This window comes from Tachypleus tridentatus, chromosome 11 (assembly GCF_004210375.1).
Source record: "Tachypleus tridentatus isolate NWPU-2018 chromosome 11, ASM421037v1, whole genome shotgun sequence".
NCBI lineage: Eukaryota > Metazoa > Arthropoda > Merostomata > Xiphosura > Limulidae > Tachypleus > Tachypleus tridentatus.
The window spans coordinates 8189005-8205005 of NC_134835.1; the positions used below are offsets into that span (position 1 = coordinate 8189005).

The following is a 16001-nucleotide window of genomic DNA, read 5'->3' on the forward strand; positions in this document are numbered from 1 at the left end:
TTCGAAAGATTAAAAGCATTTCCTCTTTGAGCCGATTCATAAATTATTATTATTTTAATATTAGAAATGGATTGTGTTATCGAGTATACAACATGTTCTGGACTATGGTTCCCATACAAGAGAAATAAAAGAGTCGGCTATGCGTGCTGTTGACTTGTTGCTTTCCTGATAATCTATCGAATCAAAATTTGGATGCGTACGCAGATAACTTAAGTGTTCCTTTGTGCAAATATCCAAAAACCTTTAAAATAACTAATAAAACTTTATATTTTTGTTTCTTTTAAAATAATTTAGTATTATTTATAATCGAGAGAGGGCACTAGTAAGCATCAACATTTCAAAGGCGGAACAATCATCTCTTGTGACATTGTAAACTATGAATTAACAGTTTCGCTGATAGTTGTTAACTGTGCAGTTAGAACTTAAATATTGTTATTGTAACGAGTTTAATATTTTGTTTGCTTAGTTTTTGTTCGAGCAAATGATAATTATCGCCAACAGTGCCTTCACTGTTCGGAGATTACAGATAAATACAATGCAAAAGAAAGACCATGGAAAGACCCGTGTTTACTAATATTTTGAATATTAACTTTTAGAGTGGTAAGTTAATGTTTCTTAAAACCAGCCATTAAATTCTTTTAATTTTAGTGAAGACAAGGCAACATGGTATTACTAATAATTGTCGGTTAACTAATAATAATAATAATAATAATTAATTGCTTTGGTCAATTAAATAAAAAAGCCAGGCGTCAATGGTGAATACTTTTATAAACACAAACAATACAATGTCTGGGCGTCTGAACTTTTTAAAAGTTAAAAGAATTATAGTGATGTGAACCAGGAATAAGTAATATTCAAGCTTTAAAAGGAATGGAATGAAAAGTTGTTTTTGAAGTTGGCTAATTGAATTTATTAAACTGAATGTATTGTATATGCCAGTTACATTTGGAATGCGTTTATTTATTAAAACTGAAAGTTTCACGTTCCTTCGTAAAATTGGAAAATATGAAAATATATGAGCATGACAGTTTATTGTTTTCAAACCTCAAATAGGTTTCAGGAATAACTTTTAATTGTAATATTACCAGTATGAATTGGTTAATTTAAATTTTCTTTACTCTTGATGGTTAGAAGAGTTTTCTGTCTCCTTTATCTTTTTTTTAACTTACAAGCTTCTGTTAACTATTTATAATCATCACGAGAATATTGTATAATTGTGGAAAATTCTGAGGTTACTGATAAGTTATATAAACAAAGGTATGGTTGATATGGAAACTAGTACTATCAGCTTGTAATGTTTTCCTATAGAAAAAAAACAAACAGAAGTACATATTCATTAACAAAACAAACTATTTATCATTATAAAACTGAATAATTATATATTTTACAAACCTGTTCTATCTCCTGCTCAGTAACTTGTTTTCTGAAAATGTTAAATATTGGAAAGAACTTGTATTATTTCTTCTAGTAAAAAAAATATATTTAAGAGATAAGGGATTAAACATGAATTACCCTCACAGGAACAAAGAGCATGAACATTGAAGAACATTTCATGTTACATATATCTTTAATTTCCTCCAGAAAAAGCTTTAAAAGTGGTGTTTTAAAACACTTGACACCATCTATGGGACTTTAATTAACATATTCTAGAGACCGAGATTTTTAAATGTGATGAGTGACATAGATTTATGAGTAAATACACTTATATACTAGTTGGTTGATGATGATTGGTTAAACAGGATTAAGGTAGGGGTATGTACATTGACCTTGGTCTATTCAAGAGATATATGATACCATCTAGCTTGCAGCTCTTGAACCATTAACTTAAGTAAATAAACTTATTCATTACCTAATGGAGTAGCTTCCCAAATCTTAGAAATTTTCTTGTTTAATGTTTCTCACTTGAAAGCCACACTGATGCATGACCACATACTGGTTTATAAATCATTTTTGTCAGAGTATATTACACATGTATTACTCAACAGGGAACATGCTGTAGTGCTAGATATTTACTTTGATCTTATAACATTTTTTTTTTATCCGTAGAGCTTATAAGTACTAGATAAATATTGAAATTATTCTATTTGAAATCTCTAGGGGAAGATAAAACTAACTATAAACATTTGTGCTATGTTTACTTTTTTTTTGAGTGAATCTTGGCCTTTGTACGGTACGTGCTGGAGTTGCATGCTAATCAGAGTTGTAGATAATGACTGAAGATAGTTTCATTAAATAACAGTGTTCTTTAGCAATACTAATATTGGACTTCACAACAGATTAATGGCTGACACACGTATACTGTTACATACTTGAAAGTACTTGTAGTTTTTCTTATTTTTACTTATCAATAAGTATTTTCTTCATTTGATATCTGAGTGTCTTTACTGACAAACACTCAGTCTCAAAACTAGGTTTACCAATTAAATTTCTCAGTTGAGTTTATAAACAACTGAAAATATCATTGGAGTATATAAGTTGTTTTGTTTTTGTCACACTTGAAGTTTTAATAGACATTACATAGTAGACACCAAATGTTTTAAGTGTCAGAGAATTATATTACTGCACTGTTAAGTGAATGTATTTTGAGAACAGTCCCTAACTTATCTCATGAAAGTGAATTCAGGAGACAATCTAGAACTATGAACTGTTCTAAGATCAACAGAACTCAGTACAATAGTACAACACTTCTATTCAAAACATTAATACATAACACTTTTGTTAATCCCCATAGTGACATAGTAAATTCTTTATAATAAAATGAAACAGATAAAAAACTCTTCTTATTTATTAGTATTTCAAACGGGAGTGTTGTCTTCAGTTTTGTTGATCTTAGAATGGGTGTCTTAGTTTGTACAAAAATACCTTACTAGCAATAGCTAAGGGTTAACTCTTTAGTCCAGTTGGTAGATCGTGCTTTGTGCATTGTAAGGTGTATCACGTTTCATGCTAGGTTGATGAAATAAAATAAATTGCATTGCCAAAAAACTGATGGTTATCCCACAACCCTAAAATTAGGCCTAGAGATGTGCCTTATTTGTGACATGTATCAACAGCTAGAGGGTTTTATGCAAGATAAACATGGACCTTATTGGAAAAACATGTGCCAGTGAAAGAGCAGGTTGTCTGAAAAAGAATTTGATGGAAAAGATAAAATTACTAGAATTTTAAAAGTTTAAATTTATTTCTATGATGAGAGAATTAAAAGATTCAAGAGAGTTGATAAAATAGAAATTGAGCAGTTGAAAAGGGTATTTGAAATGAAAATGTAAATATTAGCTGAAAGAATTTCTTTAAATACATTCAGGGTAAGCAAAATGTTAGGATGGGCCCTTGATGAATGATATAAGGAAGTTTATTTTTGATTATAATCGGATGGCTTGGTTACTAATTAATACTTTTTTTTTGTATTGAAGATTTGAAAAGTATTTCTTATCCTGAATAATTAATAGATGGAAGCTTGATCAAATGAGACATCATATTAATTGTTTCTCAGAAAACAATTCAAAAGTTTAAAGGATAAAAAACACCTGGACCAAGGAGGTTGAAAGAAGTTAAGGATTTGGCATGTGCTATTATTTTGTGCAAGTTCTTGAATAATTGGGAGGAAGGTGATAAAAAATACTTCAGGTAATAATAGGCCTATAAACCTTACATCAGTGGTAAGAAACTGATTTGCAGGTCTGATGAAAGATGCTTTTCAAGTTTACTTAACAAAGTTTAAGAGTTTTTTTTAAATTTTATTGGATAGTCAATATGGTTTCACAATGAGAAGGTCTTGCCTTTCTAATGTTTACACATTCTTTGCCTGTGCAGATGAGGGTAAGGGTGTGGATTTATTGTATCTAAATTTAAAGAAGGTATTTGACATGTTGCCACATGAAAAGCTTGTTAAATAAATCATAATTATATGTGTGGGTATGTGGGATATGTTGACTCGTTGGATTTAAAACTGGCTGGGTGGAAGAAAGCAGAGAGTTGTTATAAATGGTTTTCAGTCAAAATGGATTAATATCAAAAGTGGGGTACCTCAGAGCTCAGTGTTATACCATTGCTCTTTTTAATTTACATCAGTGACATAGATAAAGATTAGTCAATAAATTACACAAACTTATAGATGATATTCAGATCTTCGGTGTTGCTCACTGTGAAGATGATGTTGCTGATTTAGGAAAATATTTAGATTATTTGGTGAGTTGGCTGAGTAAATGGCAGATGGCTTTTAATTTAAGAAGCCACAGTTATAAGTATAACTTTGATGAATCTTGGTGTTTGATTGATCAATATCTTAAGCCATCCAAGCAAAATGTTGTAACTAATGGTAAGGCAAATAGAAATTTAGGTTGAGCTTACAGGAATATCAAATAGAAGTCTAAAGAAGTTGTGTCATTGGTTAGATGACACTTAAAATACTGTGTTCATCACCTTAAAAAGGTCATTAAATTGTTGAAAATGGTTAAAATGGTCCAGTAGGATATCTTGGATAGAAAGGTTATTATATGAGGACATACCACGTTCTCTGAAATTGCTTTTTCTTAAAAACAAAGAAGTTAGAGTGGATGTGACTGTATTTAAGATTTTTATGAGAAATCATTGTGTTGAACCTTAGTTTTTCATACTTAATGGTGAAAGTGACAAAGCAACACAAATATAAATTTTGGTACCATAGGACACATCATTAAGTGAGACAGTTTTATTTTTCATATAGTGTGGCATGAGTTGTCTCCATATTCAGTGAATGTAAGAGTTCATATAGTGTGGCATGAGTTACCTCCATATTCAGTGAATGTAAGAGTTCATATAGTGTGGCATGAGTTGTCTCCATATTCAGTGAATGTAAGAGTTCATATAGTGTGGCATGAGTTGTCTCCATATTCAGTGAATGTGGTAAGAGTTCATATAGTGTGGCATGAGTTACATATTCAGTGAATGTAAGAGTTCATATAGTGTGGCATGAGTTGTCTCCATATTCAGTGAATGTAAGAGTTCATATAGTGTGGCATGAGTTGTCTCCATATTCAGTGAATGTGGTAAGAGTTCATATAGTGTGGCATGAGTTACCTCCATATTCAGTGAATGTGATAAGAGTTCATATAGTGTGGCATGAGTTACCTCCATATTCAGTGAATGTAAGAGTTCATATAGTGTGGCATGAGTTGTCTCCATATTCAGTGAATGTGGTAAGAGTTCATATAGTGTGGCATGAGTTGTCTCCATATTCAGTGAATGTAAGAGTTCATATAGTGTGGCATGAGTTGTCTCCATATTCAGTGAATGTAAGAGTTCATATAGTGTGGCATGAGTTGTCTCCATATTCAGTGAATGTGGTAAGAGTTCATATAGTGTGGCATGAGTTGTCTCCATATTCAGTGAATGTAAGAGTTCATATAGTGTGGCATGAGTTGTCTCCATATTCAGTGAATGTAAGAGTTCATATAGTGTGGCATGAGTTGTCTCCATATTCAGTGAATGTAAGAGTTCATATAGTGTGGCATGAGTTGTCTCCATATTCAGTGAATGTAAGAGTTCATATAGTGTGGCATGAGTTGTCTCCATATTCAGTGAATGTAAGAGTTCATATAGTGTGGCATGAGTTGTCTCCATATTCAGTGAATGTAAGAGTTCATATAGTGTGGCATGAGTTGTCTCCATATTCAGTGAATGTAAGAGTTCATATAGTGTGGCATGAGTTGTCTCCATATTCAGTGAATGTAAGAGTTCATATAGTGTGGCATGAGTTGTCTCCATATTCAGTGAATGTGGTAAGAGTTCATATAGTGTGGCATGAGTTGTCTCCATATTCAGTGAATGTAAGAGTTCATATAGTGTGGCATGAGTTGTCTCCATATTCAGTGAATGTGGTAAGAGTTCATATAGTGTGGCATGAGTTGTCTCCATATTCAGTGAATGTAAGAGTTCATATAGTGTGGCATGAGTTGTCTCCATATTCAGTGAATGTAAGAGTTCATATAGTGTGGCATGAGTTGTCTCCATATTCAGTGAATGTAAGAGTTCATATAGTGTGGCATGAGTTGTCTCCATATTCAGTGAATGTAAGAGTTCATATAGTGTGGCATGAGTTGTAAGAGTCCATATTCAGTGAATGTGAATGTAAGAGTTCATATAGTGTGGCATGAGTTGTCTCCATATTCAGTGAATGTAAGAGTTCATATAGTGTGGCATGAGTTGTCTCCATATTCAGTGAATGTAAGAGTTCATATAGTGTGGCATGAGTTGTCTCCATATTCAGTGAATGTGGTAAGAGTTCATATAGTGTGGCATGAGTTGTCTCCATATTCAGTGAATGTAAGAGTTCATATAGTGTGGCATGAGTTGTCTCCATATTCAGTGAATGTAAGAGTTCATATAGTGTGGCATGAGTTGTCTCCATATTCAGTGAATGTAAGAGTTCATATAGTGTGGCATGAGTTGTCTCCATATTCAGTGAATGTGGTAAGAGTTCATATAGTGTGGCATGAGTTGTCTCCATATTCAGTGAATGTAAGAGTTCATATAGTGTGGCATGAGTTGTCTCCATATTCAGTGAATGTAAGAGTTCATATAGTGTGGCATGAGTTGTCTCCATATTCAGTGAATGTAAGAGTTCATATAGTGTGGCATGAGTTGTCTCCATATTCAGTGAATGTAAGAGTTCATATAGTGTGGCATGAGTTGTCTCCATATTCAGTGAATGTAAGAGTTCATATAGTGTGGCATGAGTTGTCTCCATATTCAGTGAATGTAAGAGTTCATATAGTGTGGCATGAGTTGTCTCCATATTCAGTGAATGTAAGAGTTCATATAGTGTGGCATGAGTTGTCTCCATATTCAGTGAATGTAAGAGTTCATATAGTGTGGCATGAGTTGTCTCCATATTCAGTGAATGTGGTAAGAGTTCATATAGTGTGGCATGAGTTGTCTCCATATTCAGTGAATGTAAGAGTTCATATAGTGTGGCATGAGTTGTCTCCATATTCAGTGAATGTAAGAGTTCATATAGTGTGGCATGAGTTGTCTCCATATTCAGTGAATGTAAGAGTTCATATAGTGTGGCATGAGTTGTCTCCATATTCAGTGAATGTAAGAGTTCATATAGTGTGGCATGAGTTGTCTCCATATTCAGTGAATGTGGTAAGAGTTCATATAGTGTGGCATGAGTTGTCTCCATATTCAGTGAATGTAAGAGTTCATATAGTGTGGCATGAGTTGTCTCCATATTCAGTGAATGTAAGAGTTCATATAGTGTGGCATGAGTTGTCTCCATATTCAGTGAATGTGGTAAGAGTTCATATAGTGTGGCATGAGTTGTCTCCATATTCAGTGAATGTAAGAGTTCATATAGTGTGGCATGAGTTGTCTCCATATTCAGTGAATGTAAGAGTTCATATAGTGTGGCATGAGTTGTCTCCATATTCAGTGAATGTAAGAGTTCATATAGTGTGGCATGAGTTGTCTCCATATTCAGTGAATGTGAATGTAAGAGTTCATATAGTGTGGCATGAGTTGTCTCCATATTCAGTGAATGTAAGAGTTCATATAGTGTGGCATGAGTTGTCTCCATATTCAGTGAATGTGGTAAGAGTTCATATAGTGTGGCATGAGTTGTCTCCATATTCAGTGAATGTAAGAGTTCATATAGTGTGGCATGAGTTGTCTCCATATTCAGTGAATGTGGTAAGAGTTCATATAGTGTGGCATGAGTTGTCTCCATATTCAGTGAATGTAAGAGTTCATATAGTGTGGCATGAGTTGTCTCCATATTCAGTGAATGTGGTAAGAGTTCATATAGTGTGGCATGAGTTGTCTCCATATTCAGTGAATGTAAGAGTTCATATAGTGTGGCATGAGTTGTCTCCATATTCAGTGAATGTGGTAAGAGTTCATATAGTGTGGCATGAGTTGTCTCCATATTCAGTGAATGTGGTAGAGTTCATATAGTGTGGCATGAGTTGTCTCCATATTCAGTGAATGTGAGTTCATATAGAGTTCATATAGTGTGTGCATGAGTTGTGTGGCATCCATATTCAGTGAATGTGGTAAGAGTTCATATAGTGTGGCATGAGTTGTCTCCATATTCAGTGAATGTAAGAGTTCATATAGTGTGGCATGAGTTGTCTCCATATTCAGTGAATGTAAGAGTTCATATAGTGTGGCATGAGTTGTCTCCATATTCAGTGAATGTAAGAGTTCATATAGTGTGGCATGAGTTGTCTCCATATTCAGTGAATGTGGTAAGAGTTCATATAGTGTGGCATGAGTTGTCTCCATATTCAGTGAATGTGGTAAGAGTTCATATAGTGTGGCATGAGTTGTCTCCATATTCAGTGAATGTAAGAGTTCATATAGTGTGGCATGAGTTGTCTCCATATTCAGTGAATGTAAGAGTTCATATAGTGTGGCATGAGTTGTCTCCATATTCAGTGAATGTGGTAAGAGTTCATATAGTGTGGCATGAGTTGTCTCCATATTCAGTGAATGTAAGAGTTCATATAGTGTGGCATGAGTTGTCTCCATATTCAGTGAATGTAAGAGTTCATATAGTGTGGCATGAGTTGTCTCCATATTCAGTGAATGTAAGAGTTCATATAGTGTGGCATGAGTTGTCTCCATATTCAGTGAATGTAAGAGTTCATATAGTGTGGCATGAGTTGTCTCCATATTCAGTGAATGTGGTAAGAGTTCATATAGTGTGGCATGAGTTGTCTCCATATTCAGTGAATGTAAGAGTTCATATAGTGTGGCATGAGTTGTCTCCATATTCAGTGAATGTGGTAAGAGTTCATATAGTGTGGCATGAGTTGTCTCCATATTCAGTGAATGTGGTAAGAGTTCATATAGTGTGGCATGAGTTGTCTCCATATTCAGTGAATGTAAGAGTTCATATAGTGTGGCATGAGTTGTCTCCATATTCAGTGAATGTAAGAGTTCATATAGTGTGGCATGAGTTGTCTCCATATTCAGTGAATGTGGTATGAGTTCCATATTCAGTGAATGTAAGAGTTCATATAGTGTGGCATGAGTTGTCTCCATATTCAGTGAATGTAAGAGTTCATATAGTGTGGCATGAGTTGTCTCCATATTCAGTGAATGTAAGAGTTCATATAGTGTGGCATGAGTTGTCTCCATATTCAGTGAATGTGGTAAGAGTTCATATAGTGTGGCATGAGTTGTCTCCATATTCAGTGAATGTAAGAGTTCATATAGTGTGGCATGAGTTGTCTCCATATTCAGTGAATGTGGTAAGAGTTCATATAGTGTGGCATGAGTTGTCTCCATATTCAGTGAATGTAAGAGTTCATATAGTGTGGCATGAGTTGTCTCCATATTCAGTGAATGTGGTAAGAGTTCATATAGTGTGGCATGAGTTGTCTCCATATTCAGTGAATGTAAGAGTTCATATAGTGTGGCATGAGTTGTCTCCATATTCAGTGAATGTAAGAGTTCATATAGTGTGGCATGAGTTGTCTCCATATTCAGTGAATGTAAGAGTTCATATAGTGTGGCATGAGTTGTCTCCATATTCAGTGAATGTGGTAAGAGTTCATATAGTGTGGCATGAGTTGTCTCCATATTCAGTGAATGTGGTAAGAGTTCATATAGTGTGGCATGAGTTGTCTCCATATTCAGTGAATGTAAGAGTTCATATAGTGTGGCATGAGTTGTCTCCATATTCAGTGAATGTAAGAGTTCATATAGTGTGGCATGAGTTGTCTCCATATTCAGTGAATGTGGTAAGAGTTCATATAGTGTGGCATGAGTTGTCTCCATATTCAGTGAATGTAAGAGTTCATATAGTGTGGCATGAGTTGCCTCCATATTCAGTGAATGTGGTAAGAGTTCATATAGTGTGGCATGAGTTGTCTCCATATTCAGTGAATGTAAGAGTTCATATAGTGTGGCATGAGTTGTCTCCATATTCAGTGAATGTAAGAGTTCATATAGTGTGGCATGAGTTGTCTCCATATTCAGTGAATGTAAGAGTTCATATAGTGCGGCATGAGTTGTCTCCATATTCAGTGAATGTGGTAAGAGTTCATATAGTGTGGCATGAGTTGTCTCCATATTCAGTGAATGTGATAAGAGTTCATATAGTGTGGCATGAGTTACCTCCATATTCAGTGAATGTAAGAGTTCATATAGTGTGGCATGAGTTGTCTCCATATTCAGTGAATGTAAGAGTTCATATAGTGTGGCATGAGTTGTCTCCATATTCAGTGAATGTGGTAAGAGTTCATATAGTGTGGCATGAGTTGTCTCCATATTCAGTGAATGTAAGAGTTCATATAGTGTGGCATGAGTTGTCTCCATATTCAGTGAATGTAAGAGTTCATATAGTGTGGCGTGAGTTGTCTCCATATTCAGTGAATGTAAGAGTTCATATAGTGTGGCATGAGTTGTCTCCATATTCAGTGAATGTGGTAAGAGTTCATATAGTGTGGCATGAGTTGTCTCCATATTCAGTGAATGTAAGAGTTCATATAGTGTGGCATGAGTTGTCTCCATATTCAGTGAATGTAAGAGTTCATATAGTGTGGCATGAGTTGTCTCCATATTCAGTGAATGTGGTAAGAGTTCATATAGTGTGGCATGAGTTGTCTCCATATTCAGTGAATGTAAGAGTTCATATAGTGTGGCATGAGTTGTCTCCATATTCAGTGAATGTGGTAAGAGTTCATATAGTGTGGCATGAGTTGTCTCCATATTCAGTGAATGTAAGAGTTCATATAGTGTGGCATGAGTTGTCTCCATATTCAGTGAATGTGGTAAGAGTTCATATAGTGTGGCATGAGTTGTCTCCATATTCAGTGAATGTAAGAGTTCATATAGTGTGGCATGAGTTGTCTCCATATTCAGTGAATGTAAGAGTTCATATAGTGTGGCATGAGTTGTCTCCATATTCAGTGAATGTAAGAGTTCATATAGTGTGGCATGAGTTGCCTCCATATTCAGTGAATGTAAGAGTTCATATAGTGTGGCATGAGTTGTCTCCATATTCAGTGAATGTAAGAGTTCATATAGTGTGGCATGAGTTGTCTCCATATTCAGTGAATGTAAGAGTTCATATAGTGTGGCATGAGTTGTCTCCATATTCAGTGAATGTAAGAGTTCATATAGTGTGGCATGAGTTGCCTCCATATTCAGTGAATGTAAGAGTTCATATAGTGTGGCATGAGTTGTCTCCATATTCAGTGAATGTAAGAGTTCATATAGTGTGTCATGAGTTGTCTCCATATTCAGTGAATGTAAGAGTTCATATAGTGTGGCATGAGTTGCCTCCATATTCAGTGAATGTGGTAAGAGTTCATATAGTGTGGCATGAGTTGTCTCCATATTCAGTGAATGTAAGAGTTCATATAGTGTGGCATGAGTTGCCTCCATATTCAGTGAATGTGGTAAGAGTTCATATAGTGTGGCATGAGTTGTCTCCATATTCAGTGAATGTAAGAGTTCATATAGTGTGGCATGAGTTGCCTCCATATTCAGTGAATGTGGTAAGAGTTCATATAGTGTGGCATGAGTTACCTCCATGTTCAGTGAATGTAAGAGTTCATATAGTGTGGCATGAGTTACCTCCATATTCAGTGAATGTGGTAAGAGTTCATATAGTGTGGCATGAGTTGTCTCCATATTCAGTGAATGTAAGAGTTCATATAGTGTGGCATGAGTTACCTCCATATTCAGTGAATGTAAGAGTTCATATAGTGTGGCATGAGTTGTCTCCATATTCAGTGAATGTGGTAAGAGTTCATATAGTGTGGCATGAGTTGTCTCTATATTCAGTGAATGTAAGAGTTCATATAGTGTGGCATGAGTTGTCTCCATATTCAGTGAATGTGGTAAGAGTTCATATAGTGTGGCATGAGTTACCTCCATATTCAGTGAATGTGGTAAGAGTTCATATAGTATGGCATGAGTTGTCTCCATATTCAGTGAATGTAAGAGTTCATATAGTGTGGCATGAGTTACCTCCATATTCAGTGAATGTGGTAAGAGTTCATATAGTGTGGCATGAGTTGTCTCTATATTCAGTGAATGTGGTAAGAGTTCATATAGTGTGGCATGAGTTGTCTCTATATTCAGTGAATGTGGTAAGAGTTCATATAGTGTGGCATGAGTTACCTCCATATTCAGTGAATGTAAGAGTTTATATAGTGTGGTATGAGTTACCTCCATATTCAGTGAATGTGGTAAGAGTTCATATAGTGTGGCATGAGTTACCTCCATATTCAGTGAATGTGGTAAGAGTTCATATTGTGTGGCATGAGTTACCTCCATATTCAGTGAATGTGGTAAGATATTTCAAGTCATCTCACATTGTTCTTGTTTTGTTTATTCAGAAGGACCTGCAAAATCTTAGTAACTGGGCCAGAATGTTATAACAGGTTTCAGTGTTAAAGAGTGTAATTGAATCACCTGGGGTGTGGTTATTCGTTAAGTACGTTTGTTTTTGTTTAAGTGGACTGGAGAATTGAAGTATGAGGAAGAAAGAGAACAGTTGTTCTGAAACTTTGGAGCTGAATCTGTGTGAAGAATGTGTAAAATAATCCTTGAATCTTTTTATATGTATATAATAGGAAAAAGGTTACTGTAACCCTGTTAAGGTAATAATAAAACATAATTTATATGTATATAATAGGAAAAAGGTTACTATAACCCTGTTAAGGTAATAATAAAACATAATTTATATGTATATAATAGGAAAAAGGTTAGTGTAACCCTGTTAAGGTAATAATATAAAACATAATTTATATGTATATAATAGTAAAAATGTTACTGTAACCCTGTTAATGTAATAATAAAACATAATTTATATGTATATAATAGGAAAAAGGTTACTGTAACCCTGTTAAGGTAATAATAAAACATAATTTATATGTATATAATAGGAAAAAGGTTACTGTAACCCTGTTAAGGTAATAATAAAACATAATTTGGTCCTCACTGCCAAGGATATTAAGCATGTGTATGTGTGAGAGAAAAAATCTGATAAATATGAGAATAATACCTGGCTTAAAATTATATAAAGATGGTTTTCAATTTTTCTTATGTTTTTCCAAGAGTATACAGAAACTTTATTTGAATCAGGTGTTCATAATTGTAAAATGTAGGTAATTTCTTTGAGTGATGAAATTGATATTTTGGAAATGTGAATTTGAATTATTAATAGTTTCTTATTGGGAGTAAGCTGACTGTACAGATCAGATTTGAAGATTTATAATGAAACCAAACATGTTTAGCAAACAAGCTAGAAGTTTGTCATGTTGTAAGTCAGTTGCATAACATGTTCCTGAGATTCACACATTTGCTGTTGTACATATTATGTTTGCTGTGGTATATATCCATCTTAGAAATATCTGTTTACAGTTATTAAAAAACAACATGAAGGTTGTACCACTAACATTAGATGTTTATATGGAGAACCATATCATTAAATGTCAATGATTCTTTAGGAAAAGTATTGTACAGTAACACTAGATGTCTCTACAGAGAACCATACCATTAAATGTCAATGATTCTTTAAGAAAAGTATTGTACAATAACTCTAGATGTCCGTACAGAGAACCATATCATTAAATGCCAACAATTCTTTAGGAAAAAGCTGATACTTTGAAAATTTGGAAAGCCCAGAAAGAAAATTCTTAAAATTTATTTTGCTGTCAGACAGATTCACACACATTTGTAATGGTGTCTATGTTATTATCCCAACTACAACTTTATCATTATTTCTATGTTTATATGTTTATAAGTTTTTTTCTTTGGTTAAGAGTTTCATAGTTGGTCAGTGTTTGTCACAAGTAAAATAATATGGTTGTTACTAATAAAATGGTCTTATAATGAAGGATGTTTATTCCTCAGTATCCTTTTCAGTGTGGATTTCTGTACGTGGTGAGGGGACCTCCCAGAGAAGGTTTTGTTCTTTCAGTTTACCTCCTCTGAGATCTAAACATCCACCCACATCGTTGCTGTTTGTGGTGACCCATGAAGGAGAGGAGAGGATCCTGGTGGTAGAGGGGTCCAACCTGAACACACCACTTTGGCCTTGAATTTCTGTAGACAGGCAGCCTTGAGGTGGCCCCTTAGTATCATCAGTTGGTCCACTTGGGTTAGGGTCAAACAAGTACCAGTGTTGGATGTTTTCAACTGGTGTTATGGACATTGTATCTGATGCTGGTGTTTGGGTATAGTGCTCACGAAACCCTGGTATTGCTGCAGTGTCCTTGTTTGGCATTGTAGTGCATCCCCTCATAGGGCTCCATGGTGGGTGGAGTCAGTGGGCACTGAAATATTCTTTTTTTTTATTATGGATCCTCCAAATAAAAACTTCACTAAAATAGTGAAAACAGTCAATTGGTAAGCAACCATGTCTTGAAGATTCTGAGCAGCAATCTTCAACATCTGTAACACCTGTACCTCTTTTCTTTTACTACATTCTCTTTCAGACAAACCTTTAGGGCATATATCTCCTTTTTCATTCAGAAGAGACTAGAGGGACTTGCTTCCTCTCCAAAGTCAGTAAAAAAGCTTTGCGTTGTTGACATATTGGTGGAAACATTCACATCTCAACACAGTGAACTCCTCTAGCATTCAAAGGTGATTGAAGATATACCTATTGAGGTTACACCTCATGCTACTTTGAATTCATCACATGGAGTTATTGTTGATAGGGATTTGAAGAACATCCCCCAAGTCAGAGATTCTTGTAGGTTTCTCCACCCAAAGAGATTCTGCAATGAGGCATATCTCCACATGCAAGGATGGAATTATTATGCTAGCCAATGTCCTCATTCTGACATTTACATCACTACGTCCACCTGCCATCATCAAGGCAGGTTATCTTAATTGCAAGATATGGTCATACATTCCAAACCCTCCCAGATGTTTCCAATGTTAGCAGTTTGGTCACTCAAAGACATCATGTCATGATTCCTTGACGTGTGCTTGTTGTGGTGGCAAGGACCATGATGCCTATGAGTGTGAAACAGACCCTTATTGTGTCAATTGCAATGGTTCTCACCCATCCTACCTTTGTTCTTGCCCTAAATGGTTGGAAGAAAAATAGGTGCAGCTTTTGAAAAAGATTTAAAACATTACTTACCCTGAAATTCGAACGTTGTTGTCCAACACTTCATCTCAAACAAATGCTGCTGCACTTCATTCTACTATCACAGTGGGACTGCAGACAGATCTCTGTGCCTCCAAAAGAATAGTTCTCAAACCAAATGAAAAGTCTTTTGACCTCCATGGTTAAAAAAGTTGATGAATCAACTTCAATACCCATCTCTGTTTCTAACCTACATTCAAGAAAACCCCAAAATCCACTTCCTTTGGTTCTTGGGTACGGGCATTTCCTTGAATACATCTTATTCTCCCACCCCAAGATGCAAAACGATCATTCATTACGTCCTCAGTCGCTGGAATCCTCTTCCAACAACAAAGACATGCCCATTCTACCCAGGGCAGGGTCGATGGAGGTCGACAGACCTCCCTCAATTAAATACAATAAAGAAAAAAGACGTAGTCATAATCAAAAGGGCTCTCCACCCAATTTACCTGCACATAAATAAAAATTGCCACCTAGATACAATGGAACTGTCGAGGTTTATGCTCTATTATAGATGACATCGAAACACTGATTGCTTCCTACATCCTGTAAATCTTTTTTTACGGAAATATTTCTGAAACCTACTGATACAGTCACCTTTTGGCAGTTTTGTTTGTAAAGAAATGACAGGCTATGTGATGGATGATCGCATGGAGTGGTGGCACTGTTGATTGATCAGCATGTGCCCACCCTATCTTTTTCCACTCGACACACCCTTGGAGGCTATAGTCGTACCATCACTCTTTGTTCTCTCTACCTTTCGCCTCAAAAGACCTATGATGAATCTGGCCTTGATGCTATCATTCAACAGTTGCTATCTCCCTTTTTAATCCTAGGGGACTTTAATGGGCATCATCCTCTTTGGGGAAGTGCTGATATTGATAGGAGGGGTCATTTCGTA

At 35.3% G+C, this 16001-nt stretch overlaps 1 protein-coding gene across 1 annotated transcript in view; it reads left to right on the forward strand.

Moving 5' to 3' along the window:
• Window positions 1–390: 390 nt before the first annotated feature.
• The window catches only part of LOC143231655 (uncharacterized), a 163880-nt gene continuing 148269 nt past the window's right edge, over window positions 391–16001 (forward strand). The window contains exon 1 of the mRNA XM_076466208.1: window positions 391–600. The gene's annotated coding sequence lies outside the window, so the exon portion shown is untranslated. The remainder of the gene's footprint in view (window positions 601–16001) is intronic.